The following is a 22,050-nucleotide window of genomic DNA, read 5'->3' on the forward strand; positions in this document are numbered from 1 at the left end:
TGAGACGTCAAGGGATGCTCGAGGCACGTTTTCATCCCTCAAACCTCCGCGAACTCGTAGCGAGAGAGTAAAGTCTGCGACCACCAGGTGAAAATCCGGGACGTGCGTTATACCTAGCATCCTTGAAAACCCGTCAGCCCTCCAGGACCAAATTCGGGCGAAGGGTGGTTCCGATTACAGGGTCGCAGACCGGCGGGCATTCGTCTCTGTCACGAGCTCCGCGTGAGACTCGCGCTGAAACGATACGGAAAACGCGATAACGGGATCGCGGCATCATCCACCGTCCATTTCGCAAAGCGTCCAGCAATTGCCTCGCCGCGTGGGAGGCAAATATCGGAGCGCATTGGTTCGCCCTGCGGGGCAGGGAAGAAAGCCCCGGGCGATTATCCTGGAAGAGCTCGGTAATTTCCTCGATTAAGCCGCGCGCTTTTTCTCTTAATCAAGATTTAATTGCATCCTGTCCGGGTCGCCGCCACCCGAACACCACGGGAGTATAAACTCGCCCCTGGAACCGTGTTTCACCTCTTTTTTACCGTCAGTTTTATTTTTCTCGTCACTCAGCTTCGGCCCCGTGACATCCAGGCCCGTTGCACCTGTTGCATACTCGCTTGCGTCGCCCCTGAAATTTTTCGCACGGAAAGTACTCGATTTTTCTGCAGGGGTTGGCCCCTGCACACCGTCTGCGTGCTCGACTGGAGGCGAATACTGGTTCTCCGGAATTCTACCGCACGTGTGGAGGGTAATACGGCTCCGAGAGACGCGAGCTGATTCCGCACTGCTTAATCAACGCAATTACAATTAGGTAGCCACAATCCACCAGCTGCCTCTCTGTGTTTCGCGATTACGTGTCGCGTTTCGCGAAGCTTGCGAGAAACTCCTTGTTCGATAACCGTAAACGATAAACCCTTACAAATTCCGAGAAAGGGTAGACATGTGCTTGTATATCCTTGACGAACGGATTTTTTATGTAAGTATTACGCGCACTTAGCACGGTGGCCATTTTTGTACCCGTCAATTCACGCGGACCCCTGTTGAACTATTTCTTTTAATATTTAAACGAGTGGATCACTCGCGGATATTTGTTGAAATCCTTAATGACGACGAATCTCGAGAACAGATATCAGGTCGACGTGTATCTTCCTTTGGCACTGTTATTTCGAAACTGGCAAAATCACTTCGGATGCCAACGCCGCACTGCCGTCCAGGCGATTCTTCTATCGAACGGTCTCTCGATTTTGCATTATTCAAGTCAGACACCCCCTCGCTTATTTTGCTTTGTTGTCTTATACTTTATTTTTTCTCTACGTATATCTACCGTTAACGTGATTTTCAGTTTCTTAATGCGATTTTTTTGACAATTTCTCCGCGATTTTGCAAAGTTGATTCGTTATTCTCAAATATCACAAACATTGTAAAGTAGAAAATGCAATTGCACTGTGAGCAGGAGTTCAAAAGCTGGGGTAAAGCACAATGATTTCCCCTCTCTTGCACCCTGGGAGTTTGTGAGTAATTAACAATATGTGAAAATATGCAGTAATTGACATTATGCTGTATGTTAAGCAGACCTGTTACACTTTAACAGGAAATTAGGGCGCATATGTGTCCTTGTCCGTATGTCACGCAACGTTTCCCATTGCTCTACATGCACGTAGCTACTCGTCATGTTCTACGACGCTGCGTCGTAGTTTAGCCGCAGTTGACAACTCCAAGGAAATTCGTTTCAGCCATCAACTTACAATTCGTTGAATTCGTAGCTAACGCAGACGGTGCAGTTAATGAACGAGCAAAGTAGGTCCGCAAGTCAAAGTAAAAGTTAACGTGATCCGCGTTTTTCACCCCTGACTTCACATTCGTCGCTCGAAACAGGCAGCATTTGGAAGTTCGAGAAGCGGTTGCATGCCGTATGTTCCACACCGATGCATTCAACCCGCTGTGGTATTTCGCGCAGAGCAAGGAGGGGGCGAGAGGGATGAAAGGGGCGAAGTGGTAAAAAGTGCGAAAGGCTTTTGGCAAGGCATAAATCTCCGGAGCGACTGTCTACGACACTCGGTAAAATATTGTCGTTGAAATTCATCGTCTCGAAGACTGCGGTTGTACTGGAAACTTCAGTAGCAACACAAGGGGCGTTCTGGACACAGATTTAACCACCGATATTTTACCGATACCTAAGCTACGATCCAAACCCTTTTCCAGAATACTCAATGGTGAAAGACATACTCACTGTGGTGGACTTTGTCGATCATCGGATCGAGGCTTGCAATAAATCTTGACCTTGTACGAATTCTCGGATTCCAGCTGACAAAAAGTTCTTTAATTCGTACAAGATCAACATTCGTTACAAACCTCGATCCGATGATCGATAAAGTTTGCCAGAGTGGGGTTCTCCACCGCCGCGAAAAATTTCTAGAAAGAGGTTTGTGTATTGGCTTAAGTGTCGGTAAGATATCGGTAAGGGAATCTGTATCCAGAACGCCCCTCGTGTTGCTACTGGCGTCTAGGCGATTCGCTTTTGTAACGCGGCGGTAAACATGGATGCGATATTTAGCGCACTGTCTGGTCCTCGGTTTCCGGCCGTTTTCGCCCTCGTCCATCTTCCGGGTCCAGCTGAGCCCTTCGCCCACTCAAGGCTCGAGGCATGTGTACACGTCCCACTCGAAATCCCGCAAGTTTCTCCAAGAATCGTTATCCCCAATGTCGTCGTCGGAGATATATTTTCACGTGGAAAACAGCAACCCCCAATGACGATGCGACGTCGTTGTTCGCTCACGAGGGAACGTTCTACCGCTTCTTCTTCCTCCGCGACTCGCGACGCACAAAAGGAGAGTAAAAACGCCGCAACCCCGCGGACCTCGTTCTTATAACGGTTCTCTGGTCCGTACATGGCTTCTGTAAACAAGCCAAATATTGATGTGGTCCGATTACGCGACCCGGCAATCTATCGACTGACCTTGAGAAATGGGGGAAAATACGGATCCTGTAGGTCGTAATTACTTTTTTGGGAAACCCTAATTTTTACATCGAGAATAGTCGGTGCTACACGCGCAATGCGATTCCCACACTTTCTGGAACCCGTTTCGTAGTTCATTGCGTTTTAAGTCTACGAATCCGATCATTTTTCCCTTTTTTTCCCTTCTAAAGAAAACTTTCTTTATACGAGGAATAACTCGGAATTGTATTCTTTTATAAATTCTACGAACATTACAATAATTTTACAACTTGGAACCCTGTAACACCATTCGGTTACTGGAAATGTTGACACTTGTAATACGTATGATTTCTCCAACGATGTTTATGTGGTTCGGAACCGTTGTACTAGTTTTGTCATTAAAGATTAAACGTTCACCCAGGTCCAGTAATTAAACCGAATTACCCGCCATCAAGGATTGAGATAACAGTAGTCGAGTCGAGGTCCCCGATTAACGCACTCAACAGCCAAATCCAATCTAGCTAATACATAGTCTCTCGCCAATACAGGGATCCCTTTAGATACACATGAACAAGCCCATCACCGGCAGCATCACCGAAACTTACACAAAAAAGTTTATTGCGTCCATGGATTATCCGGTTCGAATACGTGCGGCTAATCTTGTCTTACGAAATTCAATTGAAGGGTCGAATAATCGTTTGGAGAAAGTTTTCACAATTACGCAGTAATTATCGGAATCAAGGGTAAAAAAGAGAATTTTGGCAGCTGTATAGCAGGTGATGTTAAAACAGCTTTCCCCATGATTTGCATGCTAAGGAAGAAGCTCTCTTACGTTATTTTTTACCGATTGTAATTAATAAGTCGTTAATCACGTTATCTTTCACAAAGCTCGCCTGTTGCGTCGGTGAGTTCGTTGTTTAACGTGCCAGCAGCTCGGGCACGTATTAACTTATTTAAGTTATTTTTCACCGCCGGTGGGATCCCGCCGGATAATTAGTTTGAAACTTTAATTACGTGATATTGGCGCTGATTGAGATAAAAACTCTTTCATATTGTACAATATAAATATACCTATGTGTGTGTATATATATATATATATTATATATAAATATATTTGTCATATACAGGCACACGGCGTCTCGCGGAGTTTCGGAAAGTCTATTAAAACTCTAGAGTTACGTGTCGCTTTGTTCAATCTTGTCACAGTTTATTATAACAAGGCGGTGAAGAGGGATGGAGGAGGCTCGCGGTAGAGTGACGGTTGAAATTTGAGCTCTTTGTCAAACGGCATCGAAAGTTTCACCACATGGCAGGTAATCGACCAGCCGTTATAAATCGGCCTGCAGAGTGAACCACAAGTTCCGATTTTACTGTGTTTGGTCAAATTGTTGATTAACTATTTCAAATCTGCAGCCCATCAGGCCCTGCTTTTCAATTTTACCTCGAACATGGCTTGTGATGTAAACTGTATAAATGTACAAAAAATTTGCTTGGATTCAAAAGGTTTTCACGGATTAACCGAATAATATCTTGCGGGAAATGTTTGTAAGTAGAAATTTAAGTCCTTGTTTAGTTATCGCGATTTACTCGTGAGCTGAAAGTACGTCGTTAGGGAAAAAGGTGTGAAGAAGAAAAAAGATTTCGCTGAAATCTTCACGGCCACGAAATGACAACCGGATGGCACCGACTAACCGAATGATAAAATTCACCGATTAGATATGCCGGCGAGCTGAGGCCGGAGGATTTCCTAATTAATGCAACGACTTTCGTTTAAACCCTCGACCGGGTACGAACGCCTATTAGTTTAGTCGTAATGAATTCTCCCGGCAAATGGATGGAAGATTTAGAAATTTTTCGTCCAATTTCATTCCGGAATGAGTTTCTTCTCTGTGCTGAAAGAGGAGCTGATTAGAGAAGCCTCTGAAATTCGCCCACAAGTTGGAACTACACAATGCGGACTGAAACGAGCCGTTAACGAGCCAACAGCGTCTCCGGATAATCGGAATGCCCTGCCTGTTTATGTTTCACTCGTCCACATCTACTTGCTCGTAATTAATTGCGTTTTCCGGTGAGCACAGCGGAGCGTATCGGTACGAATCGCAACACTTGCCATATAATTTCCCCCTAGTCAAATGGATCAAAGATTCTCGGGGATCCTTAAAGGCGAGCATTCCTGCAGCGACAACCGCGTCGTTCGTTCAAGAGTTTAACATGCAGAGTATAAACCGGCTTGAAGATCCTAATTGTTTCGCAGAGCGGTAATTGACGGCCGTTTCCTTTGTCTGGCCACTTGATAATCGTCCTTCGCCACGATAAGATCCTAGGAGAAGTATAGTAAACGGGAGAGTTTGAAATCGGGACAAATGATTTCACACTGACACGCACGCATCGGTCACTTGCTTTCTTATCGCAGGACTGCAATGACGTTAATTTATTTGTCATTGTCCTCCTGGATCTCGCAGTAAAAAAGATGACGAGAAAAATAGGATGATAAAAAAAAAAAAAATAAATAAATAAATTGACGACGTAACGCAGCTACCTTGCAAATAATCGTTGTGCTTACCCAGCAAGCGTGAACTTCCGACCCTGCAGCGAATAGGTACGAAATGATGACGGGTTTACACACAAAGCGAGAGTAACTTGACTTCTGTTGTGAGTGAGTGAGTACCGTGCAGACGTGGAGCTTTCGAGCTTTGCCACGATAACAATTACATACATTGTAGGTATACGCCAACTTGTCCTAGACAGCAACTCCGCAGCATCGCTGCAGTCCTCGGGAGTTCCAAGGAAGTTCTGGAGACGTGTTTCGCTGGAACGTGCAGAGAAATTTCTGAACCACAGTTACACACAATATACTCGTGCGGATTGCGACCAATTCAATGTCTGCATGCAGCTTGCACACGTCTGCAATCACCTAGCGCAGAAAATAATCGGGAAATCGGTCTTTCTGCGGTAGCGACTAAACTCGCATTGAACATTCGCAATTGTCATGAAAACCGATGCATTTGTGCTTCGGTAAGCTCAGTGCTAGCTGGCTTGCGAGCATTTTTTGGTCCCTATTTGTTTCCCCCTCTGCTCTTTTTCGTTTTTATTTTTGCGCCCGAAACTAGAGCTTGCATTGTTACGAGTCGGTGTAGATAAATGCAAATAAGCACGCGAGATAGCCGCCGTCACCTTCGTTCCGATTTTCCGTCCCGTTTCTTATCCGCCTTGAGCGGCGCGTATGGTTTATTTTATTGCCTCGGGCAGCTATCGCCACATCTTATCCCTAGAATCTTTGCCCTGGAAAGGTTGAGAGTAGTTTATTTTATTTTATTTTTTTTTCTTTTCTTTTATTTTATTCTACGCAAGATCTGCGACCGCCCACTGAATTCTCTACCTGCTGAATATTGTGATGGATGTCTTACCCTGGAAATGATCTCGCGTGTTTGCCAATTTCTCTATAGCGGCAACAACGGATTTTGGTGAATTTTTTTCTCTCTCTCTCTCTCTCTCTCTCTGTCTTTTTTCTTTTTACAATCGTGTTCGCAAACCGTTATTTCACGAATAAATATACATCGCATATACCTGCACGTGCAAATTTATATACAACGATGTATGAAATTGTATTTTAATTATTACATATAGTTGACATTGTTGTACCTGCCATCACGTATAACTTTAGAGATTTCACCCCTGTTCCATTACTCTTATCTTCCCTACAGAGATCTTGTGCGAGTGAGGGCTGCGGGTAAACCTGAAATAAATCAAGCCTCGAGCGTCCTCTGTTTTCGCAATATTACGAAATTTATATCCTGTTTATGTACCATTTTGCCAAATTCCTTTCAAGATCTTTTGCCTGTTCACAATAGCGTTCTCGGAAAAATATTCTCAAGTACACAATTTCTTGCAGCTGTTTCACTCGATGCCATTTTGCTAACTCATACCGCAAAATGCGCGTCTTACGTACTCGAAAATTTTGCATGCTTTCAACATGAAGCTGCAACGCTGTTGGAAAAAAACGTTCATCCTCCTAAAAATCCCGCAAGCTGCTTTTTAATTCAGCAATCCGAACAAAGAAGCATCCACCGTTGCATGTACAAGGTTTTTGTCGGGTAATTCGTATGTACAAATATTCTTCTCGCAAATCGATCCTTGCTTAACAAAGATAAAACGTCCTTTGTGCACTGTACTCGACACTCGTGTAGGTTATTTCTTTTTTTCACTGCTCTCACAAACTGGGGCAGTGAAGTCTTGGGCAAGCTTTTGATCACGAGTCGGACGTACGTCAAGGCTGTACCGACATTCGATAAAAATAAGATCAGAAGAAGCAGAATAACCGGGGACACGTGACTTCCAGCTTTCATTCGGTTCGTCCAAACACGCGGCGCAGTTCTCTAGGTCGATTTAGAGCGAAAATAGTATTCAATGTCCCGATTTATAGGTGAACAGATTCACCATGTTTTTTTTTTTTTTTTTTTTTGTTATAAACTAAGTCTCGTTCGCGCGGTCCCGTCATATAAACGCGTCAGCAAATTTTTCGTACACGAGGTACCTACGTAGGGATCATATATTTGGTATGTACCGCGCACATACACAACATTCGGGGGATCCTTAACTTCGAGGAAAAAGCTTGGCACGTTTTATAACTTCTGCAGTATAAGCTTCCGTTATTGTTTCACACGATTCTATTTGTCGCCTTATATATAGGTGTGACGGGGATCGGCAAGCTATCGAATGCCAAAATATTATTACGTCAGAAAAATATCGTCCAAGTGGTTACCATGGTATACCACTTCCGCCGACTCTTGCACTCTGCGACATTAAAGGTTCTATACTTTAGCGTCAGCTAGTTTCCACATTAGAACTTTCACTGTAATCAATTACTCAGGTAACACAATTACTCATCTTCGATAAGATGTCACGAGCTTAAACGTCCAATTTCACGTAGGACAGTCGCCCAACATTGGAGGAATTTTGAATTTTGGCAGGCACGTACATCGAACTGCTGCATCAATTAACACCGTATTTGATTGCACTCAGAGCTGAACCTTTGATCACGTTAGTTTTGTTGAGTAGTATACTGATCCTAATCGCACATAATTACTAAATCATACGAATAGCCAGGGTGTCTAACTAGTCTTGACTGTTATCGTTACGTCGACACGAGTGACTGAGGAAGTGTAAAAAAAAACTTGGGTCTAAGCGAGATGTGAATTTCTTGCACTAAGCATCCTGTCTTTATTATTATAGAAAGAATCTCTTCGCGTTCGGATCATTCCGGAGCGGCATCGTTGAGGTCACAAGTTTCGGGGTTATCCGAGAGTTGGAATTGCTCACTCGACGGGACAACGGGGTAGACAGTGTATCCGGTAAGTTAGATCCGCTCGATAAACAAGTACCCAGGTACGGAGGGTGGCATGGCGCAAGGTTGACGGCGAGGTTCGACCACCGGAGGCTTAACTCAGCTCTGTCGTAGTCAGGGGAAGATAGGCAAGGTGATAGTGGTTATGACGGTGAGTTAGCTCAAAGCACCGCGACCCGGGTCGACGGTCCAGCAACCAGGAGGTGCCTGAAGTCCCCCGATCGTGCTTTTGCCCCTCTGCAAGCTCCGCGGCGTCTACACTTTAACTCCATGTTCACGTCCCTCATTTCTATGCACATCTTTCACCCGCACCCGCGGAGCACATTGTAGTCGCACTTCGTACACGCCTGTCTGCCGCATTGTGAGAACGGCTCTATTGCGCCAGACGAGAAGTTATCGCAGTGAATGCATCCGTCGCAAGCTCAGCTCCCTTGTGGTATCCTCAAACTAGGCTAAACTAGCTTTGCTCGAACTAATTTTCACCGAGATCTTTAAAGAGGCTGAAGTCTTTAAGAGTCATCGACTGTCTCTAACCCTGACACCGTCCGCTGGGAAACCTTTTCTGCGAACGGTTTCACTTTGACTCAAATCTCAATTTGTACTATTTGAACTACGACTTGGACTTTAACTCCAAAACGGAGCGGCAGCAGCTCGGTGAAGAATGATAATTAGTGCCAGATGTCGTTTGGAATTAATGCTGCAATGTGGAAGATACTAAACCGATGCTGGACGACGTGAGATTAAAATCGCAACTTGGATTTGTTTTCTGGTGTGAAGAAAAGCGACGTTTCCACGTATTTTAGAAAAGTTTATGTCAAACTACTAAATAATAGTATTATTTTCTGAAGCCAGGTTTGCGATGATATAATAACAACCTGCAGGGTCTCCGATTGTAAAAATTGTCACAGTTTTTTTTCTCTTTGAAATCACCAGCCACAGTTGTGATGTGAAATTATATTATTTCGCAACGCTCCGCGCAGCAAAATAGCCGTAGATCGTACCCGTGCGGTTTTTGTGGCTAAAACTTGTGGACCAACAGTGAGACTGTTTCCACAAAACTTTGGGTGTTGATCCGAGTCAATTTACTGCGTTGTACAATGTTCATCGGACTCGCTGTTGGTTTTTGTTACCGTTGATCTCTCAGTTTTATTCTACTTGAAATTTGGTTACACGATAAAAATCCAACGCTCGTTTTTCGCAGCTCTGATTTCTGTATTTAGAAAACTAACATTAGAACCCACGTCGGATACGTTCAGTTTTTAAGACTCGTAATTTTTCACGTGAAATATTTCTACGATCACCGAGTCCACGCCAGCTGTTTGCGTCATTCATATAAAAGTAAACTCCAAAAGAAAATGTTGCGCCGAGGTGATGTAATATAAATTACAATTTTTTCACCAACATACACGCGCACTTGCAGAGCTGTTTTTTCCTAGCTTTTCATTCTCACATCTTTTGTCTCCCCTTATACTTCCCCGGAAAGGCAGTCGCAGCTCTATTCTAAGCTTCAAAGCGTTACGAGCTGTTTAAACTACGACCCAGCGTCAGAAGTACTATGCAGATTTACATTTACCTTCTTTTTTCCTTATTTCGTTGAAGAATTTAACGACGTATAAAGTTTCGTTGAAATTCAGGAGAATATATCTTAGTCAAACTTTATCCCATTCACTTGCGGAATTTAAAGTACCCACGCATGTACATATATCACATATATACCCACATTGTTTTTCTTCTTCCTATTTTTTTTTCGTGTTTTTGTTTCCAAACGATCCATCAGCGGCCATACATGCAAAGCACGCAAAGTGCAGTTTTTGAAAGGCTTGCATGTTGAACGGGGTATTTGTCGCAGTAAATTTTTGTCGGATGAAGGGTGGAATTTATAGCGTTGCAGGGCCAGTGTTAAGATAACTATGTGCATGAATCTTCTCATGTGTCCGGATTCTGCGCTTGAACATATCCAATAAAGCTCTTGCTAAATTCTGTCTGGCAAGATACCAACGCTGCAGTAACTTATACACGACGAAAGTGAGAAATTATACGTACAGTACCTGTTCGGAATCACTGTAGCAGATCGATCGAGAGAGTCAAGGCCGACATAATGCATGCATGTAACGCGAAAACAACTTTGCCAATATACATATTGCAGGATCTCTAAAGCACAGGCGTATCAGACCGGCATTATTCCTGCCAACACACGGTGCCAATTTAAAAAATTTTTAATCCGGGGTCTCGAGTGTCTCGATCATCATCTAATTTAATCGGCCGTTGTTCAGAGATTACAGGTCAAATTTTGACCGATGGATTTAAAGATCACGGTGGATTGGAGAAAATAATGTATCCGGCAGGTATTATAAGGTTGGTGATTGTGATGCAGGATCAAGACGCCGATAATCATTGCGAATTTAAAATCTTTATATTCGCCTGTTTAACGAAAAGTTTTCGGGTGTTTGAATTTCATCGAATAACGCAGACCACTCACTTTTCGCGAACTCGCGCAGAGTGCAGGTCGGAATTATACGTCCCTTACAAAGCTTTTATATTTCAGTGACCAATTTCACGGAGAGAGAGGTTTGCAGAGCGAACCGGTCTGAGTTGACTTTAACAAATGGGGAAAAATGCGGGTTCGCTCTCGACTCGTAATTGTTTCTGAGAAACTTAATTCTTTACACCAAATCTGTATACTTTCTCCTCCCCCTCCGGGCTTGCAATTAATTTGTCAAAATTGAAGGAAGCTTTTGAGCTGTATTAAAAATACAAGTGTAGGGGAAAAAAGCAAAAGCAACAAAAACAATAAAAAAAACATCAACTCAACGTTATGCCTGGAAGTCGAGCCGTCGAATGAAACGGGAAAAGGGAAAGAGAAAAGAATACGTATCATCTCGTGACGAGCGTCACCTGCGGCGAACCATTCCGGACGACAACCGTCAGCCCAACTCTTTTTCACGAGCAGTTGCCTTGATTTTCCTCAACTCTCTGTAGACGAGCGCCGGATAATTTAACGGACACAACGAAACTCCGGAGCCCTATTGTGTAGGCGCGTGTTACATCGACCTAGTAACGGATTTACACCGTGTACATTGCAAGTTTCGTCCCTTGTTGTTGTGCGTACAATACGATCCGCATATTTCACCGCGTCATCCTGTATTTCTGCAATCGCTCTATATCGTGGTGTCGTTTTAATTGTACATTGGTCTTGGCATCCGATAGGTATGTACATACAGCTGATGGTGTCGCGCCAGCTGTGCGAAACGCTGAAAGCGTCGTACAACACCGGATATTATTGAGCTGTATACACAACCCTTCCGACAAGCCAGCGGATCATTGAACCGTTTTGGTGTTGTGTTTATGGGTTTTCTTTAAGGCTTAGCTTCTATGGGTTTGAGGAATTAATTTGTCTGGTTAATTGGAGAATTGTTGCAATTTTCACCGAGCGTTTTACATGCGTTACCAAAGTCTGAATTCCCATTTGTACAGCTTTTCAGATGTGAATATTATTTTATTTTATTGTGCGTGACACGTTCTTCGCTTTTACTGGTTTGCAATTTGTGGACACTAAATAATTGCAATTATCATCCCATTTTTGTAATGTCTAATCGATGTTAATAGATTTGCAAGAGTTACCGTCTTTGTCGGTTTCGGTACAGTTGCGAAATTCATGTTGCAGTTTGTGGCAGCGGTTGAGAGGCGGCAAATTAGCGAGAAACCACTTTGCGAATTATACGGCCTTGCTGAACAATTCTGTAATTTAACGTCGCTGTAAACGGGGTGAAATTTACGGTTGTATGCATCCGTATGAGTATAATATGCGGCAGAACACAAACTTCGAGTGCTTGACCTTTCACTAGTATACATATATTGAAATTCTCCGCGCGATTGTGCTCTTTGATACATATAATCAAGAATTAGATTTACAACCACATGTTTTTAACTCAAAGAAAGTTTTTTTTTTCAAATGGGTGATGTTAAAGGTGACGTTGAAACATGTTGATCTTGTGAGCTCATAGATCTGACGCATCGCAAATATCCTCCATACTTTTTTCTAATTTCAACGCTTCTCAACGACGATAGAAAGTGACTACGAAGTGCAAAGGTAGAAAGCGAACTCGAGAAAGTGAGAAGTCAGAAGTAATATCACTGACGATGAGACGTAAAGCCGAGACTTCCGGCTCCGTCGCAACTGAATTGCATTAAAAGGCGACGTTTCCACGGCCAGACACAAATCCTCATACTTGTGCGGTTATTTAATATTTATCTTCCATCTGTCGGACCACGCGCATTTTCTGCTCCGACGCTTCGCGATCCCTCGCAGTTATATACCTACACACGTGGGTTTTACACCTCATACGAGCCGCCTCGCGACGTGTTCCACGGCTCAAAGGCTGACGTGGGGTAGCAATTTTACGCTGAGCTTTGAAGCGCCCTGAGAAAGAAGCTCCCGACGACACCGCCTAGTCGCCCCCAGCGCGTAACGTTGAATTTGGCGAGATGGGGGATCCGGCACAATGTGTCCGGATGCTCGATCGTTTAGCTCTATCGTCGCACGGAGATTAGATCGGGATGGAGGCCAGAATTCCGAATCTTCCATTCCTCCGCGCGATCTGTAGGTGTAAGTAAATTCCTTCTGGGATCAATTCGGGAAAGTGTTCCATGTTACTACTCGCCAATATGGCTATCGTCCTAAACTCTACGACGCAGCCGATCCACTCACGATTTCATCAGGGCACTTTGCTTTTCAACATCTGTTAACCGATCGTTGTTACAATGGGGCCATTGCATTTGTAAAAATCGCATGTCTCAAACATAGAGAAACATAGAATAATATTATATTTTTTTATCACTTAAAAAAAAAAAAAAATAAAAATAAAAAATAAAAAAAAATAAATAAACATATCATTTCGGATGTTACAAGCGGTTGAATTTTACTGATTAGATAAACCTTATAGTGATATTGAAGTGCCTGTATTGTTGTAGTTTTAAATCTTGTGTATTTTCGTCAATTTTAATCCAATCAGAAGAAGAAAAATTCGGACTCATTATTTTTGGTCTCTCTGCTCAACATGCGGATGAAATTATTTCGCGCAAAGGCTCAATTTAAAAAACTGTGAGATAGATTGAAGCTGCAGAGCTGTTTTCATTTTATCAGTTTATGAAAAATTCTAACAGACGGTCGTGAAAAAATAATTATTTAAATTGTTCAGTGAGTACGTACTGCATCGAAGTGGAGTGTATCTGAATTAATCCTGAAGCTACGACACAGATGGAACATTTTTTATTCAAAACGTTGCGCTCTGCAGAATGTAAAGGATGTCACACTGGCTAAAACATCATTTAAAAAAATGTCGATAAAAAAATTTCCCCGTAACGACCCTGTAATAAACGTAGATCCGATGCAGCGTGACGGGAGGTTGGGTGAAATTCTGGCGCGTCCGTTGGCTGGACGATAACGTTCATTCGCATGTACGTGGGTAAATAATTATACGAGCGCATGCACAATGTTCGCAACGAGGTTATAACCGCACAGACCTGCATAAGTGCAGCGAGTAGACAGCAGGGAAGATCTCAAGTGTTGTTACGTGTCTTAACGGGGTTGCAACGGAGGCGCCGGGTGTCCCCAGCCTCACACGTTATTATCGCAAACAACCTGCTGGTTTTGATGTCGCGTGATATCAGCTAGACAAGGGGTTTTCACTATCCTAGATTTACCCATGTGCTAGGTGCAAAGCCGTAAGAAAACTGCGTTCGAAGATGCACCTCGATGTTTCGCTTAGTGTGCCTATTTTTTCAAGCATCTATTTTTCATTTTATTTTATTTTTTCGATTTTATATTTTCACGAGAGGCTGATAATAATTAGAAAACCACAATAATCATCATATATTTTGCATTAGTGTTTATTTCTCAGTCTAATTATGCTTCCTTCAGACGAAAAGAAAATTCAGGGGATCAAATTTACAGGAGAGGGTGTATCAAGTGGATGGAGTGCCTATTGTAAGGTTTAAAAGTTGTGCCGGTTAACAACAACCGGCCATACCTTGCATTGTTTACTCGGGTTTTTAGTAGAGAAAGAAACACTTCTCCGGAAGAGGGTATACTTTAATTTCGTTCAAGTATCATATCTTAACATAATCGAAATGGAACCGAACAAAATGCTGGTAAAATAGTGTGAAACGTTTTAAACCGTTTCTTCTTCTCTGTTAATTGTGTTCAATACCACGTTATTAAAGCTTTGCTGTAAGTTCTGTAGTTATGTACTTTGAAACAAGAATTCCTTGCGATACTCGCCGATGCAGACACTCAATAATTCAACATGCAGAGACTGTTTACCCGACGATGCCTTGGTGTTTGGTTTTGCAATCGTTTCCGTTATTTTTTTCTCTTTTAGTTTTCTCTCTATTTGGATTTGCATTTCGTCTTACAGTTACTCCAGTGATTTCAAGTTTGCCAAAGAAGTGAAAATAAAAAACATTCAGCGCTTGGTATTCACGCACGGAATTTTATTTCATCCTGTCTGTTTCATCCTTGATTGCAAGGCTGCTGCAGTAATTGTTACATGTTCGAATCACCTTGCTTAGTTCAGATGCGCAATTCAGTTGCAAAAAAATTTGTCTAACGAAGCAGAGTTAAAGCGAACGCCGATGAAACGGCCGCGCTCTTCGATCAGGTATCGGCGTTAGCCTTTTCACCGATTACACGGACCTCGCAGTTTCCTCGTTTGTAATTTAACGGTGAAATGGTTCGAGCTTCCGTACGCACGGCAAAAAGCTCCGTTTAATTTTAATGCCCGCTTTTCTTCGGCAGGCTTCGGACTCAAATACTGTGGCGATGAAACGGTAGAACGTAACTTTGGGTTCACAGCCTCATAAGTCGTCGTTATCATCGAGTCATTCGGGTTAACGCGATTCCTTTCGGCCTTGAATTCTGTATACATATAATTGTACCCTGCGAAGCCATTCCGTGACCCATAAAATAATTAATGAACAATCGGCCGAGATGAATGAGAATGATTGCGGGTTTATTTCCCTACGGAAAGTTTATTTCCCCTGGGAATGTGAACGGCAAAAAAGTCGGGGTGTATATTATACAGACACACATTAATTTGGCGACGGACCGTTTTAGCAATTTATTATACCCACACACGATACAAACACCGAAGCAAATCTACAATCTCCAACTGGAATATTTCGCGACGAGTAATTAATTATCGCGACGTACAGAATGCTTGTCAAGGATACGGCGAAGCCCCGGAAACCAACCGCGACCTCGTTTGACTGACGCAATCTAGACGGATTTCGCTGGATACGCAGAAGCTCCGTTTAATTTTTGCCCAACGATTCGTCAAATTTCCTGACATTTGCCAACTCCTATGCATTATACGTGAAACAGGATTATTGAAAGCGCCAGCTTCGAGAATCTGGATTATGTCATGGAAGTCGTCCATTCTGCTTGTATTTATTCCAGAACTTTGATGCATGTAATTCAACGATCCGCAAATTCATCCGCGAAAATTTTACTCCTGCCCAGTACCGCGCGAAACTGACGTGGCATGAGCCTGAATTCCGCAGAGGCAGTTATAGCTGTCTCCATTTCTCGCCTCTCTCTCTCTCTTTGTTTCGAGCTTTTCTCAGGACTAAAGTGTCGTTGAAAGCTCGATCGGTTTGCCTGCACTTCAGTCTGCGGTAGGTAGAAGCAAAATAGTTCCTCATTTCCACGTACAAGGTATAAGGACGAGCAAAGATGCTACCGAGGCGTAGGAAACGAAGCCTGAGGAAATCGGTGCGGGTTCGTTAAAAAATTTTCTGGCGGAAAAAACCCTGTCGGGGCCCGTCAAGTATCGACTTGTATTGTGTGAAATGCACAGCCACTCTTCTAGGCTTCAAGGTATGAGGCCACCGCCGGGTTTTCAGTCGGCGTCTCGGTTCACAGACTGGACAAACCGAGACGTAAAAGTTCTAGGGGGCTTCCTTTTCCCTTAATGCCTTTACCGAACCTCGTCCATTTTCGACGTCGTCGTACACTTGAATGCCGCGAAGTGAGCGCTTGATCGATTCCGAAGCAACACTACGTGTAACTGCCTGACACTTCCTCCTTTCTCGCGTCGTGCTTCCGAGCCCTCCCGGTGATTGAAATACTAAATTTCGAGAGCTTCCTTTAACGACACGTCTAAATGCTCCCTCTGCTCGAATATTGCCGCCGCGCAGCAGAGGGGATTTATCAATTTTGTCGCTAAAATAGGGAACCTTCTCCCCCTTAATTCCATACCGTCCCAGTCTCTCTTCTCAACCATACTTCGCTCGATGTGATACTGCGCGAGATATTGTCAGACAAGTATTCGCTCCGTGGGACCAAATAACTTTGCTAATATTGCTAAACGGCGTAATTATTTCAGTTCTACAAACTTTTCGGCGTCTTTATTTTTTCGTCATGGTTCACGTTGCTACGTAAAGTTTATAGTGTTTGCCTCTCGATGGCTTTGCGTTAGATAATTGTATTTAAAGAAATTTTTTTTAATATTTTTATACATATATAGAGTGCTGAATGCCGATATTACTTTAATGCACGGTCAACTGCGATTCAAGATCTTCGAGTTCAATCCTGCGACCGCACCTTTCGATCCACTTGACAACTATTCAATTTCGGGTAGAAACAAACGCCGGATGCGATTCGATTGGTTTCTTTGAGCAATTTTGAGATCAGGGATAATGGCTTGATCCAAAGGGAACAAAGAAGCTGGCGGTAAAAGATTCGCGTCCCAGACATGGATTTGATCAAGTATCGTCTTTCAGTCGGTAGGCTGGACATGGATTGGTATCGCAACAGCGAATCCAGTTGAAATGCGATTCGTCGTTTGACAACGGAAGTGCCGACGCCAAAGAGGTTGCTGTTCAAAGGGCTTACGGGCAACGAGAATGCGACGAGCTGTCTCTAGACCTCGTTTCAAGCTCTGATTCGCGTTCCTTCTATCGATACGCGATCAGTTGTGACAATTGCGAGTGATTCGTGATCGGATGAGAGGTCTGCAGTGACTGAAAGCACAGGTTGTTGTCTCCAGATGTTCATCAGTTCAGTGTTAGTGATTTTTTGACGGTCACGTGTGTCACGGCAAACATGCCGATCTACGCATCCTGAATCCCGGAGGATTGGCAAATATTTGCAGGAGAAAATTGTCCATTTTTCTTTCTGCAAATGCGAACTTGAATGATGGATGTATGCGGACGCGTTCGGGCTGAACAGTGAATTTTTTCCGAAACGTGGTTACCTACTTTCTTTTTATCGTTTCTCACCTTCGATAAATCGACGACTTTCGGAACAAACGACTTTCGAAAGCTCTGTATCGTTTTCCCGGCTTTGATCAACCGGTGCCGATATATTTACGTGTGTGGGGAGGAAAAAGGTCGGCTCTAAAACTGTGCGGTGTGCCGGTAAAACCGGAAGTTCTTTTCACCGTCCAACAGCTATTTCGTTGGCTTAACTCGATTTATCTGTGTATAAACGGCGCCAACTTTCAACGACCCTCAGGCCGGTTGAATTGCTTTCGAGAAGTGATGCTTTAATCTGGATAGATCTTCCGGGGCCCCTCAAGCGATAAGCATCGCTTGAAGGACGTGATTAATAGTTAATTAAATGGGCCGTTCACGCGTCCAATCTTCGTAACATCTTGCCCAAATTTCACTTGCTTTTGTAGCTTCCAAAAAGTGTCGTGACACCCTTCAACACCCTCTCGAATCATCTTGCTGAGACGTATTTGGACGTTATCAATATCATCGGTGGCGCAGAATTGGAGGATGTTTTTTCTCAATCAGTATTAAAGTCTGTAAAACTCTTTAAAAATACGGGAAAAACGGACTGAAGTTGACCTTCAAACGAACAACATGCAGGGAAGAAGTGTGAATTGAATGCTCAAGAGCTTACGACGAATTTTTCAACCCCCGTCTTCGTCACGATGTCGTAAAAAAAATTGGGCACTTTCCCATATTAAAGTATCAGGGTGCCTGGTGTTCGCGGAGGGGGGAAAAATTTCACTGAAACAATTTGAAAATGTTACAACGGAAGAGAGACGGAGAAGTGGAGGATAAATTGAAGGGAATGCCTAATTGAATGGAAAAATACGAATTTACTGGCACAAGAGATATAAACTGGAACATAAACTGGGAAGAATATTAACCACTTATCACTCGGACTCCTTTTTTTTCTCCCTCTCACGTTTATAGCTGATAAAATCCCCGGCTAAGGTAGCAAGAAGCACGTGAGCCATGTGTACCCAGTTTCTTCGACTCATTCGTCGCAAATTTATCGTTTTATTATTTTTGAAGAAGGCAGAAAATTGAATTGTAAACCGAAACTGCCACGGCAAGTCCTTCACCACTGAGTTTTACTAATCGAGAACGGATTCGATCCGTTGACTTCTCCCCTTGCCTCCTTCAACAAATTTTCCGAAGGTCCTTGATCACGACCCCTTTACCAATATCCTTGGAACTCTTGGACCGAGTCTCGAAAGCGTCTAGCTGCCCGTGACTGCTTTTAGAATTTCAAACTTTCGCATCGTATTACGTCCTGGCAATACTCGGCAGGCTGTGTGGTCGGCTTATGGTTGGTCCGTTGGTCTGAGGATGAAAAGGAGAGGCAGCAAGTGCCTCGTGTGCCACCCAATCAATAATACGTGTACGCACAGGTCCCTGCTCAAAGCCGAGTTCCCAGTGCCGCAGTCCTTGGCACGCACGTACACGTGCATCCGAAATTCGTATTCAGATTTTCGAAATCCCAAAATCCCTTCGCTTCCTGCCCGAAAGATTCAGACCTGGATTTCACTACGGCAAGATTCGGGCTCCATACTGACGCGCTGCGCTGTGTCGATCAGACGTGTTCAACTTTCTTTAATCAACTCATGTTTCGGACTCGAGAGTCACCTTCTAAGTCTATGAAAGTTTAAAGCTAGTGCTGAGAAAAATTCTTGTCTGTACTATACGGTACGTCTTATCTTCAGGTGCCGACGTTTCATATAAAGAGAGAAAACAGGTCAGACGGGGCACCTTGTCGTGGACAGGGTGATGCTGGAGGTGTTACGTAGTCGCGTGTGCAGACGCACGCTGTGAACTAAGTGTTACTTTTGTGATTTATGTTGCTCTACGATGTTGCAACTGAAACTTGGATATTGGCGCAACGATTCGACATACTTCATGAATTTTCAGTCGCCGAAATTACGATTGAATCCTTTAATTTTCACGATCTCTTTCACCTCACTTGGTAATTTCTGACGTTCTTAAATCCATTCATCAATTCAGTATATTGTTCATTGCCTGACTGTAACTTTGAATAAATAATGTTTAAATTGGCTGCCGTTGTGTACACCATCGGATTGGAAGAATATTTTTCGTTGCGCAAATCGATAGATTTATTCTTGTGGTGGTAATGCTCTAAATCTGTGATCGAGGTTCGCTTTGTTTTACGCTTAATATTCAGCCAATTTAATTTTTGCTCGTGAATCCCCCTTCCGGATCGGTTATGTAACAGAAAAAAAACGAAAGAACAAAGACTCTACCAAAAGCCTAATCAGCTCTAGAAAAACAAAGGTCAGTATTTGACGAGAGAGTTTTTTTGAACCAAAAGTAAGTAACAATAGAAGAAAAAAAAAAATGGAATTGGGTCTACATTTACAATAGAACGTGATGTTTCGGTGAAGTTTTCATTTCAAATTTCGGTAGATGTCGACCTTTTTCCATTGGGCGTACGGTTAAATTATAAAAATTTTCAGTGTAGTTTGCGACAAACATTTTTACCGAATAACGGAGGAATGAACATTGGGCGAAATTTTCAACCCCAGCTAGCAACTTCCGTCCCGCACAGAAATTGACGGTTGTACACAAACCCTTGAGAGTTGAGGTGATATTTTGTCACGAGCATATAATTGCCAACTTGTATAATCCGCCGGGCATGCGAGGAAAAACAGGGATACGAATATTCCGATTTTTTGATCGTCACCGTTCCCATTTGCATGAAAATATGCTTGAGTGTAATTCGTTATTCCGTGCGGCCTCCGAATGTCAAACCTCTGCCAAGAAGGGAGTTTAGTTCGCTGTTTTTTTTTTTTTTTTTTTTTTTTTTTTCATTTAAGGTCATGTGTCGTTGCAATCATACATATACATATACAGGGACAGAGAAATTGTTACTCGATTAGGACAACTGAATTCAGATGTGTTTTTGGCTAGTTGGAAATCCGTTTTCAGTGCCTACGGTCTCCTACATTATAAGGAGTTCCAGAATTTATGATTCTTCTTACGAGAAAGTCAAGCCAAGAAGGTCGGTTCTCACTTGACAGGCACCACTCTCGCTAATATCGCTATAGCTTTGATGCCAAAATCAGGTAGACGGAAAGTAAAAAGGGACGGAATACCAAGAAATAATAACCGTATGAAAGAATAAAAAACGGAAATGAATCATTGGCATCGTTTGAAGCTGAAGCTCAAAAGGCGTCGTTTCGTTTTGCACAACGTCGAGTAGGTACGAGGCTTTCAAAATCTTCGCACGGCTGCTGCTCCTTGCAATAAAAAACGATTTTCCTCCAGAATTTAGAAGTAGTTTTTCCCCTTTGTTCATTTATGTAGATATATGTGTATCATTTATTTTTATTCAACTTTCATACGCGTATGTTGTATACTATTCAATGGTACATTTTCTGAAAAACGGGCAAGTACGGGTAGCTGGGTAATTCGGTGGGCAATAGCAGTCTTCGAGCAGCTGAAACCCGGAAGAGCTGGTGCAAGATTTATCGCCGTATTTTCAAGCCTTTTTTTCTTTAAAAGCTCCGTAAAAGATCTTCCGTTAAAACGTACTTGCCGAATTGCACTGAGAAAAATTTTCAACATATTTGGCTTTAGCCACATACACATAATACCTTCGGCGTAGTTCTTAACTACTTTTAGTTTTCACCACTGCTGACGAATACAAATATGTGGTTATTTTAGACACACGATCCGAATTTTAAAACTTATGTATTCCCCTAAAAGTTTTGTAGGAGGGGTTGTTTCGTCAGTGTTATAAATCGTATTACAGTTGACTCGTTGGTAACTGAGATTTTATAATTTGCTCGAAGGCCAAGGTAAGATTTCCATCCTTCGTTTCCCCCATATTGAAGGGGATCCCGGATTTTTCTTCCCTGTAAAAGCATAGTAATGACTGTTGGAATATGTGCCACAAGTAGCCTTGCAGCCACGCGTTGTTTACAAATCGACGTCACAAGCTCCCCTCGCTCTCCGACTTCTCATATAACGCGCACACATACAGTGATTCGTTGTTTTCTTATTCCGGCGAGGCATGAATGCTTTCATATAAAATCAGGGCGGGACAGCTGGTGCGGTGGCGCGACGGCGTCGGCAACATGATCGTCTGCCACCCTTGGCGTGGAACCCGGTGTAGAATCGAGGGGGGTGCGCGACTTCCGAGTCCAGGGACCCGAGGCCGAGGTCGGGGTGGATTCAATCTAGCAGGATTACCGCCCCCGATCCACCCCAGGACCAGCCTCACCCTTCCGCGGCCTCGAGCCAAGCCGACTTAATATCTGACGAGCGTGTAAAGAAAATGGATGGCGCTATCGCGTTGTATCGGTCTCTTGCCTCCGGTTCTTTGTTCGCGGGTCTTACGCCGATCGAAATATGCGCAGAACCCCAGCCGAGGCGTCTGATCACTTTCGCAAGCATGCGGGAATTTCTCACCATTCCAATTCAACCCCGTGAAAAGCGCGTTACTTTAATTTTTGCTTCTTTTCATCACTTAAGTCGAATTCCTGAG

This window comes from Diprion similis, chromosome 2 (assembly GCF_021155765.1).
Source record: "Diprion similis isolate iyDipSimi1 chromosome 2, iyDipSimi1.1, whole genome shotgun sequence".
Lineage (NCBI taxonomy): Eukaryota > Metazoa > Arthropoda > Insecta > Hymenoptera > Diprionidae > Diprion > Diprion similis.